We start from the raw sequence: 14224 nt of genomic DNA on the forward strand, positions 1-14224 counted from the left end.
ATTCTGCTACTCCTTGGCAAAGGGGCAACTGTATTATTTATTTCATATAGATTGTATAGATTTCTTCAGGACAGGGACTGTCATTAACTAGATGTTTGTACACAATGTACACCCTACAGAATGGGTCCCAGTACTGACTGAGGCCTCAAAACACTACTGCAATAATAATAGAAACTGGAGATATTTGTTGCAAATGGCTAGACAGCTGTGGCCCTGTAACAGACTAAATTTACATTTGAGCACCTTTTGAAATGCTGGTTGATTTGTGTGACTGATGGCAAATTACAGTGCAGTATCCCAGAGGTGATAGGAATATTCTTTGAGGAATTTAAAACTCATGTTAAATGTCTTGGCTGCTGATGTTTCCTGATGAAACCAGACCTTCTGAAGTTTAGGTCTGTTTAAGCCTGTGCAAGGAGCAGATTAAATGAGAGCTCACTCACTGATCTCTGCTTCTAGTCAAGCTTTTGCAACTTGGCTGAGAGGTGCAAGAAGAAGAAGGAGGAGGAGGGGTGGTAACAAGGAGAAGAGTTAAACAAAAATACAACCCTAACAGGATATGAACAAACAGCCTTGGAACTACGGTGCAGACATTTATCCAGCAGGCTACAGTCTTTTGTTGGCATCCCTGGAGTTTAATGGTATGACTTTGTTCACTTTTAGGGTTCTCATATTTTTCCTATTAAAGACATATTCAGTACTACAAGGAAAAACTCAACGTGCAGAGTGTAAAGTTCAAAGAAAGAATGTTCCCAATCCACATGCATGCAAAATTTCACAAAAATGAGACTTCATGCTGCATATGTTTTGCTCATTGAACAAAAAGGGCTCCGTCATAAGTGTTTGCAGCATTGAGCCCCTCAGCCCACCTCCATTTAAACCCCTTTGTCAAGCAAATCGAAAAATGAAAACCTATTTTAGCAGAAAAATTTAACGGGTTTTTGTTTCAAAGCTGACTTGCTTCTTAGAGATTTTTCAACATTTTTATCATAGACACTATTGAAATTCAACACTTTTCACTAATCAGAAATGAAACCATTTGCTAGTAATGTTTTTATGATTTTTTTCGGGGGTGGGGTGGGGAATAAACATGGAACTTTTCATGGATTTTTTTTTTTTTTGAAAAACAGGTAACTTTTTGATTATATATATATTTTAAAAAATAGGTCTACTGAGTGCTTTTGAAATATAAGGCAATATATCCACTTGGATAGATAATCTTATCATTGGTGGGACTGTAGCGAGATTGGACTAAATCCAACCTTGGTATAATCATGTGCAACACCCATTGAAATCAATGGGTGAGTTGAATCTATTGATGCCTGGGCTAAATATGGTCCATTATTTTGACCTCCAGAAATCTGCCATGGGAAATCTAGGTTAGATATTAGGAAAACCTTTCTAACTTCGAAGATAGATAAGCACTGGAATAGGCTTCCAGGGGAGGTTGTGGAATCCCCATATGACACTAAACACCCCTGTATTCATATCCCCCATACCACAGCAATGTTTGTACAAAATATGCCTTGTAAGATATCATTTGAAAAGTAACTGCATGCTGGTTGTTAATAGAAGGATAACATGCATTTTATAATATTAATTCCCTCTGTCTAATGTCACTAGGACCTGTTTAAAAGGATGGCCTAGCCTAGGTAAAGATGATAAACAGGTCTGTCCCAGACATAGGAATGTGGGTTTACATCAGTTTTCATATTAACCATAAATGAAGCTATCAGGCAGACCAGCAGGGTTTGTCTTGAGACAGAACAGCGACAGAGAATTGACTTTGTTCCTACACCCCAGAGATACGCAGGAGACTGAATCCCCAGGAGGCCTTTCTAACTTGGAGAACAAAGACAATTCTTTGGGAATATAAGGGACAGAGAGACTCCATCTTGCACTTAAGAATACTAGAGAAACCAGCACCTCCATAGTTCTGTGGAAGGTCCTGACCGAGAGAATGTCAGCCCTGCTGGACAAAGAATATTGGTAAGAGGAGTCATCTTAAATAACTGTACCTTACTAGATTTAGTCTTAGACTTTCTGATGCATCTTTTCACTTTTATTTGCTTATAACCATCTATACTTCTATTTCTGTTACTTAGTACGACTTAACCTATGTCCTATTGTTAATAAAATTGTTTTATTTTTAATCTAAACCACCCCAGTGCTGTGTTTGAATTGAAGTAATTACTAAGTGCAGTTAATATGGCAAGCTGCTCGGTACTGACTCTTTGAAGGAGCAAACAAACCTTATTATTTTTTGAGTTATCAAGGAAAGGGTTGGACATTTCAGGGAACATGGATTTAGGGAAATTTAGGACTGAAGGTGTATTAGGGTCACTTGGCTAGCAGTAACCCAGGCTGGTGGAGACCAGAGAGTGGCTGTGGTGTAACATGCAGGTTGCTGTAGTCACAGTTCCTGAACCAGGGCTGCTTATCACACTGACGCTCAGTACATGCTTGTATGCTGGCTGTGAGCATCCAGACAGGAAGTTACAGCAGCAGAGCATTTTAAGGCACTCAGGGTGACAGGACAAGTGGTGAAGCAATCTCTCACTGGTTTGGGTTGCATCCCAGAATGTGACACCCCATCACTTCTTAAGAACAGGTTAGACAAGCACCTGTTAGGGATGAATCATAGAAATGTAGGGCTGATGGGATGGTCTAGGTATACTTGGTCCTGCCTCAGCATGGAAGTCCAGACTAGATGACCTCTTAAGGTCCCTTCCAGCCCTACATGTCTATGATTCTGCTTTTTTTTTTCAATTAATGTACTAAAACAGTGTTTCTCAAACTGGGGTCACTGCTCGTGTACGGAAAGCCCCTGGCTGGCTGGGCCAATTTGTTTACCTGCCGCATCCGCAGGTCCGGCGGATCATGGCCACTTGGGATTTCACAAAACTAGAAGGGATAACATTCAGTTCCTTTGGCCACAAGAGCACATGCCCTCCCATTTGAGATATAGCAGTCAATGCTACCAGTAAAGAGCTCCAGCTCTGTCCAAGATAGTGCACTGGGATGCACACATACTAGCCAACTCACTCCACTCCTATTTACTGTAATTACTTTACTCAAAATCGACATCAGTATAGCACTGGAAGTTGGAATCTATGCTTCAATTCTGTTCAGATTCTTATGCTGCAACCACTAGCATGATACCTGAGGGCTTGTGTACATGGTGGAGTGCTCTACACGGGTATGATTTCTAAAGCACACTTATGTATTGCTCACTAACTGGTCCAGGTAGACCCTGCCGGTGCACTTTAAAATAGTGCTGTTTGAAACAGAATTATGTTAAAATACTCTAGGGCAGTGGCTCTTAATCTTTCCAGACTACTGTACCCCTTTCAGGAATCTGATTTGTCTTGAGTACCCCAAGCTTTTCCTCACTTAAAAACTACTTGCTTACAAAATCAGACATAAAAATACAAAGTGTCACCGCAGACTAAGACTGAAAAATTGCTTACTTCTCATTTTTACCATATAATTATAAATCAATCAGAATATAAATATTGTACTTATAGTTCAGTGTATAGTATATAGAGCAGTGTAAACAAGTCATTGTCTGTATGAAATTTTAGTCTGTGCTGACTTTGCTAATGATTTTTATGTAGCCTGTTGTAAAACTAGGCGAATATCTAGATGAATTGATGTACCCCTGGAAGACCTCTGCATACCCTCAGGGGTACGTGTACCCCTGGTTGAGAACCACTGCTCTAGGGAACCTCTAGTGTGAACCAGCAGGGGCTATGCCTACCAATTAATGCACAACATGTTAGTACGCTTTAGAAATCACCCCCGCCCCCACCCCCAGAATGACATTATTCCACCATGGAGACATGCCCGAGTCACTTCTAGAAGTCCTTTAAGCGATATGACGTGCACCTATCACATTCAGTTCTTTCCTTCTTTGTCCCTTCCTCTTCCAAGGGGAAAATTAGGGGATCTGGAGGTTTAAAGAGAATTACAAAATGCCTCATATGTTGTGCTATGTGTTTTTTTTTAATTAGTGAAGGATGGGTTAAAGAAATATGCCTTCCACTTAGAGTGGGAAAGGTCTCACTGGCAGCTGTGTGACTTGCCCTTTTACCACAATGCATTATTTAGTCAAACTAGCCTATTTAGATCCTATTATGCAAACATTGCCATTATTTGCTCATGTTGTTCCCTGATGCCAAGATCTTGTTTGTCTCATCCAGTTGAGTCTTTCTGCAGGGCTACTTGCAAGGCTTCACTTAGTGCTCATTCAGGTCATCATATAAACAAGCTCAGCTCCCAGATTAGTCATTCAGATCACATTACTTCAGTTGGGTATCGTAATGAGTGATGGTGTAGAAATTGTTTTAATTTGTTTGATTTCTAAGACACTGTGTGGTCTTAGGTTCTGTTTACCCAGCAGATGCATTGACTCTGTAGATCAGTGTGCTATTTGCATACTTTTGAGAGGACTGTTTGTTGTTTAGGCATTCGACATGTTAACAATGCGTAATAACTTAGGAGGACGTCGCTTTTTATGAAACTCAAACTTGTTTACGAAATTTCAGCATGTCTGTCTCTTTGTGAAGTGCCACTAAGCATTTTAAAGGATACTCTACACCTATATTTATTATTAACTAGTGAAGGTAACAACTCCCACAGAGGAAAAATACATGGAATGAAGCTGGATGTTAGATGTTTCTCTTGGGTAAACAGACTGGGTCTAAGTGAAGGCAAACCAAATTAATTCTACGTGATTAAAATATCATTTACATTTTGTACACCAACTTTCATTCTAAATGAGCCCAAAGTGCCATCCAGACTGCTGCATATATAAGGAGCAATTTATCCACTCCACAATAGTAGCTTCTTGACTGGAACATAGCATCCATTGAACAGCACACAGCAGCACTAGAAAACAGATCAGTTTTCAGAGAATAAATTATCCAGTTGTAACTACAGGGTGAATTTGTGGAGCAAGTATAAATATTCATCTAGAAGTCAGATGAAATAGGACAAGGGGAAGAAGAAGAAATCAGGAAAATACAGATTTTAAAACTACCTGGATAATGTTCTCAAGACCTATATGTCACTGAGAAATCCCACGGCTCTTTTTGGGTACATCCACACTACCTGCCAGATCAGCGGGTAGCGGTCGATCTATCGGTGATCGATTTATCACGTCTCGTATAGACGCGATAAATCAATCCCCGAACGCGCTCCCCGTCGACTCCGGAACTCCACCAGGGCGAGAGGCAGAAGCGGAGTCGATGGGGGAGCCACGGCCGTCGATCCCGCGCCATGAGGACGGGAGATAAGTCGAAATAAGATACATCGACTTCAGCTATGCTATTCTCGTAGCTGAAGTTGCGTATCTTACATCGACCCCCCCCCGCCAGTGTAGACCATGTTTGAGGAGCATAGAGGAGCACATGGGCGAGGATGGGACTGCTGGAGAAATGGGACAGCAGGACTACAACTTGGACAGGAAAATCAGGTTCCTTCTCCTTTTCTTCTACCAGAGAGACCTATTGCATATGTTCTGCTTGGCTGTTGTCCTGCCTCCTGGTGGCTCTTAGGAGCTAGTGCAGAGTTCTTTACAAGCTGCTCCATAATGCATGATCGTCTTTGACTAGGTCTTTTTAGGGTGACCAGATGTCCTGATTTTATAGGGACAGTCTCGATTTTTGGGTCTTTTTCTTATATAGGCTCCTATTATCTCCCACCCCAGTCCTGATTTTTCACAGTTGCTGTCTGGTCACCCTAGATCCTTTGAGATTGACATGGCAAGAGTGCACAATTGGACAACCTGTATCTGCTCTTTGGGGAATAGCCTATTTCCTATAAAATGTTCATCCAGTGCCTAAAACACTGGAACTCCAATCTCTGCTGAAAACTGTAGTTGCTCTTGTAATACAAAAAATGATCATGCTAATAAATAGCTGAAGTGATCAGTTTGTGATAATCGGTAGCTTGACATTTGTTCACGCAAAGTGTTTGAATAAATACATAGGGATTTGCGAAAATCAATTTTTATTAAAAAATGATAGCTCGGGAATAGGAAAAAAATAACCCTTAAAAAAAATGAGGCTCCATGAAAAGCACTTAATACAGGCTTATTTTCATTAACCTTCCACTTAAATCCCAGCTTCAGTGCTGTCCAGAATAGCCATGCTTTCCTGAATCAAAAGATCTAAATTAACAAAGCATATTGTTTATAACAAATAATTAACTACCATAGATTTACTCCTAAGTACAGTATCTTCTTTACAAAGGAGAAGTCTGACGGTACGTTGGTCTGGAGGTTGAGGTTGCAGTTGTGTGTAGAACACAAAGGTAGATGGTTTTTGTCTTTTAATTGACATCTTGGTTCCCCTGGACTAGCCCAGAAAGAAAACTGTCTGCACTGAATTTACATTAATGCCATTTGGAATAAGGCACAGTCCTGATGTGAAGTATACTGCAAACTGTTCATGAGTGTGATTCAGACATTAGGCCTGCAGAAAAAAAATCTCTAGGGTTTTGGAGGTTTTTTGTTAAGGAAAACAAGCCACTGGAAATGAACATACTGTAGAAACGGAAATATTTCTTTCATGAGTGAAAAGCGAAACAAATGAGTTCAGAAAAAAAGAGGATTTTATGATCCCAGTTTTTCCATGCTGCACTACTGTAGGAATGAAACTGAACACAAGCAAATGAGGAATGGAAAAGTTCACTGCTGCTAACACTGAAGGGATATTGTTGCATGTTTAAAAATTAAGACTATTTCCATTCTGCCATTATTCCATTTTTTCTTTTTCTGAACTTTGGGGAATAGAACTGTAAATATCCTTATTTATTTGATTGCTGAGCAAATGAAAGCAAATAATTATGACCATTATGATTGGTTCTTATCTGCTCTCACTCTTCCTCCTTGTTCCAGTGATGTGTTTTCAATATTTGAACGAGGACTCATAAAAATTTCCTCCTTAACCTGTGATGACAACATGGGCCTGTGTGCTCACAGGTCTCTATTCAGCAAAGCACTGACACATAGTCTTAACTTTGATCACATATCATAAGTTCCATTGTCTTTAATGGTATTTAAACATCCGTTTAAAGTTAAGCACATGCTTATGTGTTTTGCTGAATAGGGGTTGTTTGAGTCAGGATTACAGGGAGTATGGGTGATTGGGTCACCTGTTAATTTTTCTCATTATAGCAGAAATGCTTTTAAAACTCATAACAATAAGCAAGAAGGGGAGTCAATCTCACTTGGAAAACCTATGTATATTAATGCAAATATTTATACTTTGTTTCTGAAAAATATATGGAGTACAGTGATGGTGTAGTACAGTGCTCAGTTTGTGTAATTTGTAGAGGGGATGGAGGCAAAAACCTTGTGGAAGGCCTGGAGGTAGCCTCTCTAAGGAAATGCCTACCATTTTGTGCAACCTGATCCATTCCCAAGGCAAAAAAATAAATAATAATTAAAAAAAAATTGTTAGAAGTATTTCCAGTGCTTCCCGGAGTAAGTATTCCTTAACAAGCAGGACTTTGTAGTATCCACACCAGTGGTGAATGCCAGTGGGAACAGGGTAATCACTCACATGGTATTTTCAGATTGGTGGCAAATTTTTAATGAAGGGCTCTTGCAAACTTCCTCCAGAACATCACTGATACATGCATGGGGCTAGATCCTCAGTTGGTATAAAAAGGAATGGTTCCATTAATGTCAGTGAACATTCTTTTGTAGTCAGCAGAGCTGTGGAAATGTACAGTAGCTGAGGAGATAGCTAGAGATGTTGGTCAGGTTTAAAAGGCATGGGAGGTGTCTTTGGGTGCAAAAGTAGACCTATTTGCATGGCTAAAATACTGCATATACATTTCAGCAGAATTCATTAAATACAGCATAGTGGAAGGAGTTCATACTCAAGCTGAAAGAGGGGGAAATTGCCTACTGGTTGCAAACACAAACAGAGTCCAAAGAAAACAGTTCTTACAAAAAGGTTGCCATAAAGTTTCTCTTCACCGTTTGACCCATGCTGTGAGTCACTCCAAGATAAGACTGAGCAGAGGACAGTCATGTGGGAAACTGAGCAAAGGGAATTTCTTCTAAAAACAAACAAACTTTACTCAGGAGAATTATGAAAAAGCAAACCCGATTTTTTTGTTTTTCTTTTCAACAGAAAAGAAGTCATGGAAGAGCAGAGATGTGTATAATAGCGACTAGGTCACCCAACTTGCTTCCATCAAAGAGAGAATTCACAGCACTGCAGAGACAAGTACATTGCCCTCCTGGCACTGATGTAGGTGCTTGTGCTATCATCTGGAGAAACACTTTCTTCATTGGCTTAGCAAATCCTGCATTCAGCGTTAAGTACTCTAGTTAAAAATATAAACCCACCACTTTTAAATGTGCAGGAAATGTATTTTTAACTTTTGCGATCACCCTTGTTCCCTTTGGGGCTCACTGAAAGCCTGCTGGATTCAATGGAAAGACTCCTATTGACTTCAGTAAGCTTTGTACCAGGCCCCGAGGGATCAATGGCAATCCTCCATTGACCTCAGGGGTGTAGGATCAGGCCATATGCTATTACTGAATAGGGGGCTATTCTGCTGGAAGATGCTAATGGCTGCCATCAAATGCATCTTTGATCCTAAAACAATCACAGAAGTCCCTTTAAAGCCAATAGGTGTGCCAAGAACTCTTTCAGGTTCAGTGGAAGGAGCAATTAGGCTCCTTCTACATAGTAAAGGCAGCTGGAAACAGTGGAAGGACAGCAGGTGGCAGGATAAAGTCAGGTGGGCTGAGAGATTTGGCCTGGTGGAAAATGCAGGGGCTAGTAGTTTGGGTTTGTAGGCTGTGGATACTAGAGGCATAAAGTCTGAAGAAGCAGCTGTAAGCAGGAAACAGAGATGGAGCTTCTTATGCAGAGCTTGCTGGAGTGGCGGACATGGGGATTTCTGAGTATGGGAACTCCCTGCTGCTGTTAGAGTTTCTATGGTGTTCAGTGAAACAGAACTTTGTGTACATTTTTGGTAAATAAACAAGACAATGCCAAGAATATTGCAGGCTTGTATCATGGATTCCTGCTCCTGAAGTAAACAAACTTGCTAGGCCTCAAGTATGAGGTAACTGATTAGGCCAAAGGTCACAAGGAGTGTAGGTGGGTTTTAAATAAGGCTGTCAAATGATGAATCGCAAGATTAAAAAAATAGTCACGATTAATCACAGTTTTAAATCGCACTGTTAAACAATAATAGAATAGCATTTGTTTAAATATTTTTGGATGTGTGTGTGTGTTGGGGGAGTGTGAGACAGGGCACGTGTGTGTTGGGGGGAATGAGTCTGTCAGTGCACTGTCTCTTTAAGCAGAGCATTCACCAGCCTGAATACTTTTTCAGACAGCAGCAGCCACCAGCAACTCCCACTATGACCCAGAGGCAGCACAGTCCTGTCCCCTGACCTCCACCCCAGCTCAGCAGAGACCAGGTACACAGGACACCCCAACATGAGCCATCCCTTCACTCTGCACAGAAGACGAGAGGCTCCTGGTCCTGAGTAGCTTGCCCAGGGTGGTGAGGTAGGAGCAGCAGTGGTTGCAGATAGCAGTAGAGCAGAGCAATGGGAGGAGGAGGGGAACCCCTGCACACCTCCCTGAGCACAGCACCCTGGTGGTGGCCCAGCCTGCCCACCCCTAAGGCTGGCCCTGCTCCTGAGCCAGCAGAAGCAGCAGACAGGATCCCCCTGTTCCCCGATCCCAGCTCAGCAGCATCCAGGTACATGGGCAGGGGGAGGGAGGACACCCTGCCATCAGCCCCCTACCCACTCTGTGCAGCAAACAGGGGGCAGGATCCTGGTCCGGAGCAGCATGGCCAGGGGCAGCTCCATGGGGGTGGGCTGGGGTGGAGAAGAGGCAGGTGGAGCAGGGTGGGCAGTGAAGGGGCACCCTTGCCCCAGAGGCACGCAGTGGTGCCCCCCAGAGCATGGCATCCTCATATGTGATTAATGCTCATTTTAAAAAAAAGCAGGTAAATTTGTTTTGAGATAATCACATGTGTTAATCGTGATTAATTGACAGCCCCAGTTTTAAAGCGTTTTTGTAACAAAAGCATTGTGGTTTCTTTAAGCAGCAGGCAGGAATAATTGCATACCGAGGCCCAAGTCCTCACTTTTGTGTTATGTCGTGTAAGGAGTTCTGCAATCCCTCACTGACATGTACCAGGGAGCCTGATCCCGAGGACCTTTGGGCACAGTGCTTGAGAGGGCAATGATTTCATCCTCCACTTCCCAGGCAGCCCCATGTAAGACAGGAATGAAGTCAGAGGCTCCAGAGGCCACATTCAATATACAGGGCTGCTTCAGAAAGGTTGGCTTCCTTCAGGATTTGCTTAGGCTCCTTCACATACTGGCAGCTTTGCTGTTTATAGGCTCTATCCCACAAACAGGTAGGGCCAGCACTTGCCCCAGTATTTTAAGTGCACTAGGTTGGTTTGTCATGTTCCAGTGCAGCTGAGCCCTATATGAGAGAGCCAGGTCACTCTGCTGAAATGGTCACTTGCCAGCTAACAGTAGGGCCGGCCTTCCAAAGGCCATTGTTAAGGTTTCATAGCTAGCTATCGGAGGGGAATGATAGCAGCTCATACCTCTTAGAGAGCCCAATCCAAAGCCTCTTGAAATCAATGGAAAAACTCCCCACTGACTTCAATAGTAGACATGAGAGATAGTAAATTAATGAGAAAATTCACTGACAAATTTTTTGATCGGCACCTTTATAAAAACAGGAAAGAAAAAATAAATACCCAGGAATCACAAATCTGCTCACAAGAGGAGAGAAGGACCCTTTGGATCTGTTAAGCAGAATTCCAGCTGAAGAAAAAGAAGCTGTCACTTGCTGACTGTCAGCACGGAGCTTTCAAGCAGCTACACAGCCTCTTAGTAGAGTAGGTGGGAGGCATTAACAAAGGAGCATAGCTCCTCATTACACAGGTCTGTTCTGCTCATGTGTGCATAACTTGTGTACCCATGTGTAGTAAGATTAAACACCTGTGTGCTGACCTTTGGAGGAATCTGAAGTCTTTATGACTGTTTAACTGTAGCATTTCCCAGTGCCATTACCTACTGGTACAACCACTGCTACATTCTTTATTAGGACAGAGCAGTGAATTCAGAAAAACCTTTGGCACATGAGATTTTTACAATCAGTTGAATGTTAGGGATTGTGCCTTCTCTACAGAGTAAAGCTTCATGGTTGTGCTGATTCATAGATCCAGAGTGGAACCCCCTTCTAATCAACTCTTATGGTGAAGATCTGTTTATAGTGGAATAAAAAGTCTCAAACATTTTCAGTTGATTGCAATGTGCAGACTTCAGTTCCAGTTAGTGCAAGCCCTTAGCTATAGTGACTTTATGATTATTTTTCATGTAGAATGTGTATATATAGTATCTTTCATTTAAGGATCTCAATATGTCTTACAAGGGTTAGTATTTAAGCCATACAACTCCCCTGTGAAGTAAATATTATTTGTTATCAGTTAATATGGTGCACATCACCACATTATCATCTCCATTTTACTGACAAATATACTCCAACCAAGAGAAAAGAGATGACTTGTCCCAGGTCACACAAGTCAGGGGCAAAGCAGGGACTTGCACCATAGTGTTCTGACCTACAGACCCCTCCTGCGCGCTGTAGCCAGTATCCCCTAGCTCTATGGTGGTGGTGGTGGGGAATGTCACTATGCATTGACTCTGCAGGATTTCTTTTCTCAAACTATAATTTGATTTTCTAGTCTTCACAAATTCTGCCGCTACGGTTGCTCAAGACATATTGCCTCTCACAAAGAGACAATGCTGGGCTCACTTATTCAGAGCACAGAGTGTGCTCTGTTTCCAGAGATGGCATCTGAAATAAGGAATGATTGTGATATTTCCTTGCATTTCAGAACTCCCATCAGCAGCCATAAAAATAGTTTTCAAACAGCCTTCATCTTCCCATGGCAAAGGTAACTCCCAAACTCCTACCTCATTCCTTCCTTAAAAATGAGCACCAGCATTCCATGCTTCTAATGGGGGAAACTCTGGGTTTAGCCAACGGGAACAGACAGTTCAATTCCACCTTCCCCTCAAGTTCTTACCCTCACACACATTCTCTCTCAAAGTGGTCAATTCCTGTAGACTCAACCCGGCAAGACTCCCAGTGAAGCCAATAAAAATTTTGCCTAAATAGAGGCCAGCCAATATTTTTATCTCACATCATTTATAAATGGTCAAATCAACATTCACTTCTGGGTGGACTTTTTAAAGTGATACAGTCAGATATGAACCCCTGAAAAACAGAGCTTTACAAAGGAAAAGGGAACAGCAGCCACCCTGTATTGTTGGGTCCAGTTATGAGAAGTCTACATCTGCTGCACTAACAACTAAATCCATATGGTTATCATTGTTCCTCTATACAAAGATTTAATTTATATTGTACTTGGTTTCGCCTCATTGGCCTATTCCTTAAAAATGTTGTGAATTTTCTCTAGTGTAACATCCCACAATAAAATACATTATCTCAAGCACATTATGATGATATTGTCTCCTTAACAGACTGCCTGAGATTCATCATATTAGCTGACTGGACAATTACAGTCCAAGCAGATCTCAATAGAAGTTTCACCTTGATTTAAGGAGGCACTGCTACTGTAAAATGGTACATGTCCCACTCCTAACCCCCAAATCTCCTCAAGTATATGCAGTGGAGAAGAGCATTTATTATTCTGTGGGGCGTGACAAGCTTAATTTCAGCATTAACTATTTTGTAATCAAAATTTCTCCTGCCAAAGTTTCATCCCAAGTGAGACAAAACTCTAACTTGATGGCAAGTGAATCCGTGCTATTGGAAACCAACGTAGAGTGACAAAGGTTATCGTGGCCCTACTGAGAGCTCCCATAGCACATGTGTAAAAGCAAATTGAAAAGTGAACTCCTACACTGTAACTTTCAAGTCCAGAGCTGCTGCTGACATTGTCATTTTTATTCCCTCTAAAAGCCAGTTTTAAAATAGGCCACCGTTCTTGCACAGAGCATAGTGTCTTTCCAAGACAAAAACAAATGGTAATCACTAAGTGTGAAACTCACCTTCTTGCCAAGTGGTTTGGATGCTTTTCGAATGTTTCCCTTGACTCTTGTCACCTTCCATGTTGACATGACCATGGGGTGCAACAGGAACAAAAAGATGTGTCAAGCTGCCAAAGGGATGTTGACTTGGAGGATTATCAACAGACGAATTAACTGAGAGACTATCAGTTCTGTATAAGCCTGGCCCTACTGGGCAGCAGATGAGACCTATGTGTGAACACTTTCATAATAAATTCATTATCAGTAAATGAAAATGTGTAGATAAAGGTGAAACGATATTTTTAATTCAAGAATCAGTTACCTTCATTGTGTGTAAACTGCATTTAATGAGTAGTAATCCCTGTATTTTAGGGGTCTATTACCTACTTATTTTTAAACCAAGAGAAGATCAATGATTCTCAAAGCCGTAATACCTGGAACAATTCATCAAAATTAAGATACGGAGTTGAGAAAATATATCTATTTTAAAACACCCTGCGCTGTTTGAACAATACCTGTTGAAGCTGTCCTGTCTATTACTAGAATCTCTAAAATTCATCATACTAGGGCTACCTAGTAGATGAAATTACTATAAATTGGGTGCACAACTGGTTGAAAGACTGTACTTGGAAGGTATAGTGGATCACAGATTGAATAGAGTAAACAATGTGATGCAGCTGTGAAATGGCGAATATTCTGGGATGTATTAATAGGACTGTCATATATAAGATATTGTAGGTAACTACTGCTCTACTCAGCACTGGGAAGGCCTCAGCTGGAGTACTATATCCAGTTCTGGGTGCCACTCTTTAGGAAAGATGTGGACAAATCGGAGAGAATCTAGAAGAGGCGCAACAAAAAGGATAAACATTGTAGAAAACCTGACCTATGAGGAAATGTTAAAAAAACCTGGGCATATTTAGTCCTCAGAAAAGAAGAGTGTTATAAAGAGGATGATGATCAATTGTTCTTCATGTCCACTAAAGGTAGGACAAGAAAGAATGGGCTTAATCTTCAGCTAGGACAATTTAAGTTAAATATTAGGAAAAAACTTTCTATCCATAAGGGTAGTTAAGCTCTGGAATATGCTTTCAAGGGAGGTTGTGGAATCCCCATTGTTGAAGGTTTTTAAAAACAGATTGGACAAACACTTGTCAG

The 14224-nt window shown here is 41.3% G+C and overlaps 1 long non-coding RNA gene across 1 annotated transcript; it reads left to right on the plus strand.

Moving 5' to 3' along the window:
* Positions 1-572: 572 nt before the first annotated feature.
* On the plus strand, positions 573-9455 carry LOC120401944. The gene is made up of 4 exons (XR_005596859.1): positions 573-641; positions 1804-1989; positions 8148-8267; positions 9367-9455. It is a non-coding gene; the product is annotated as an uncharacterized LOC120401944 (long non-coding RNA).
* The last annotated feature ends 4769 nt before the right edge of the window (positions 9456-14224 follow it).

The sequence above is a fragment of the Mauremys reevesii genome, linkage group 3, assembly GCF_016161935.1.
Source record: "Mauremys reevesii isolate NIE-2019 linkage group 3, ASM1616193v1, whole genome shotgun sequence".
Lineage (NCBI taxonomy): Eukaryota > Metazoa > Chordata > Testudines > Geoemydidae > Mauremys > Mauremys reevesii.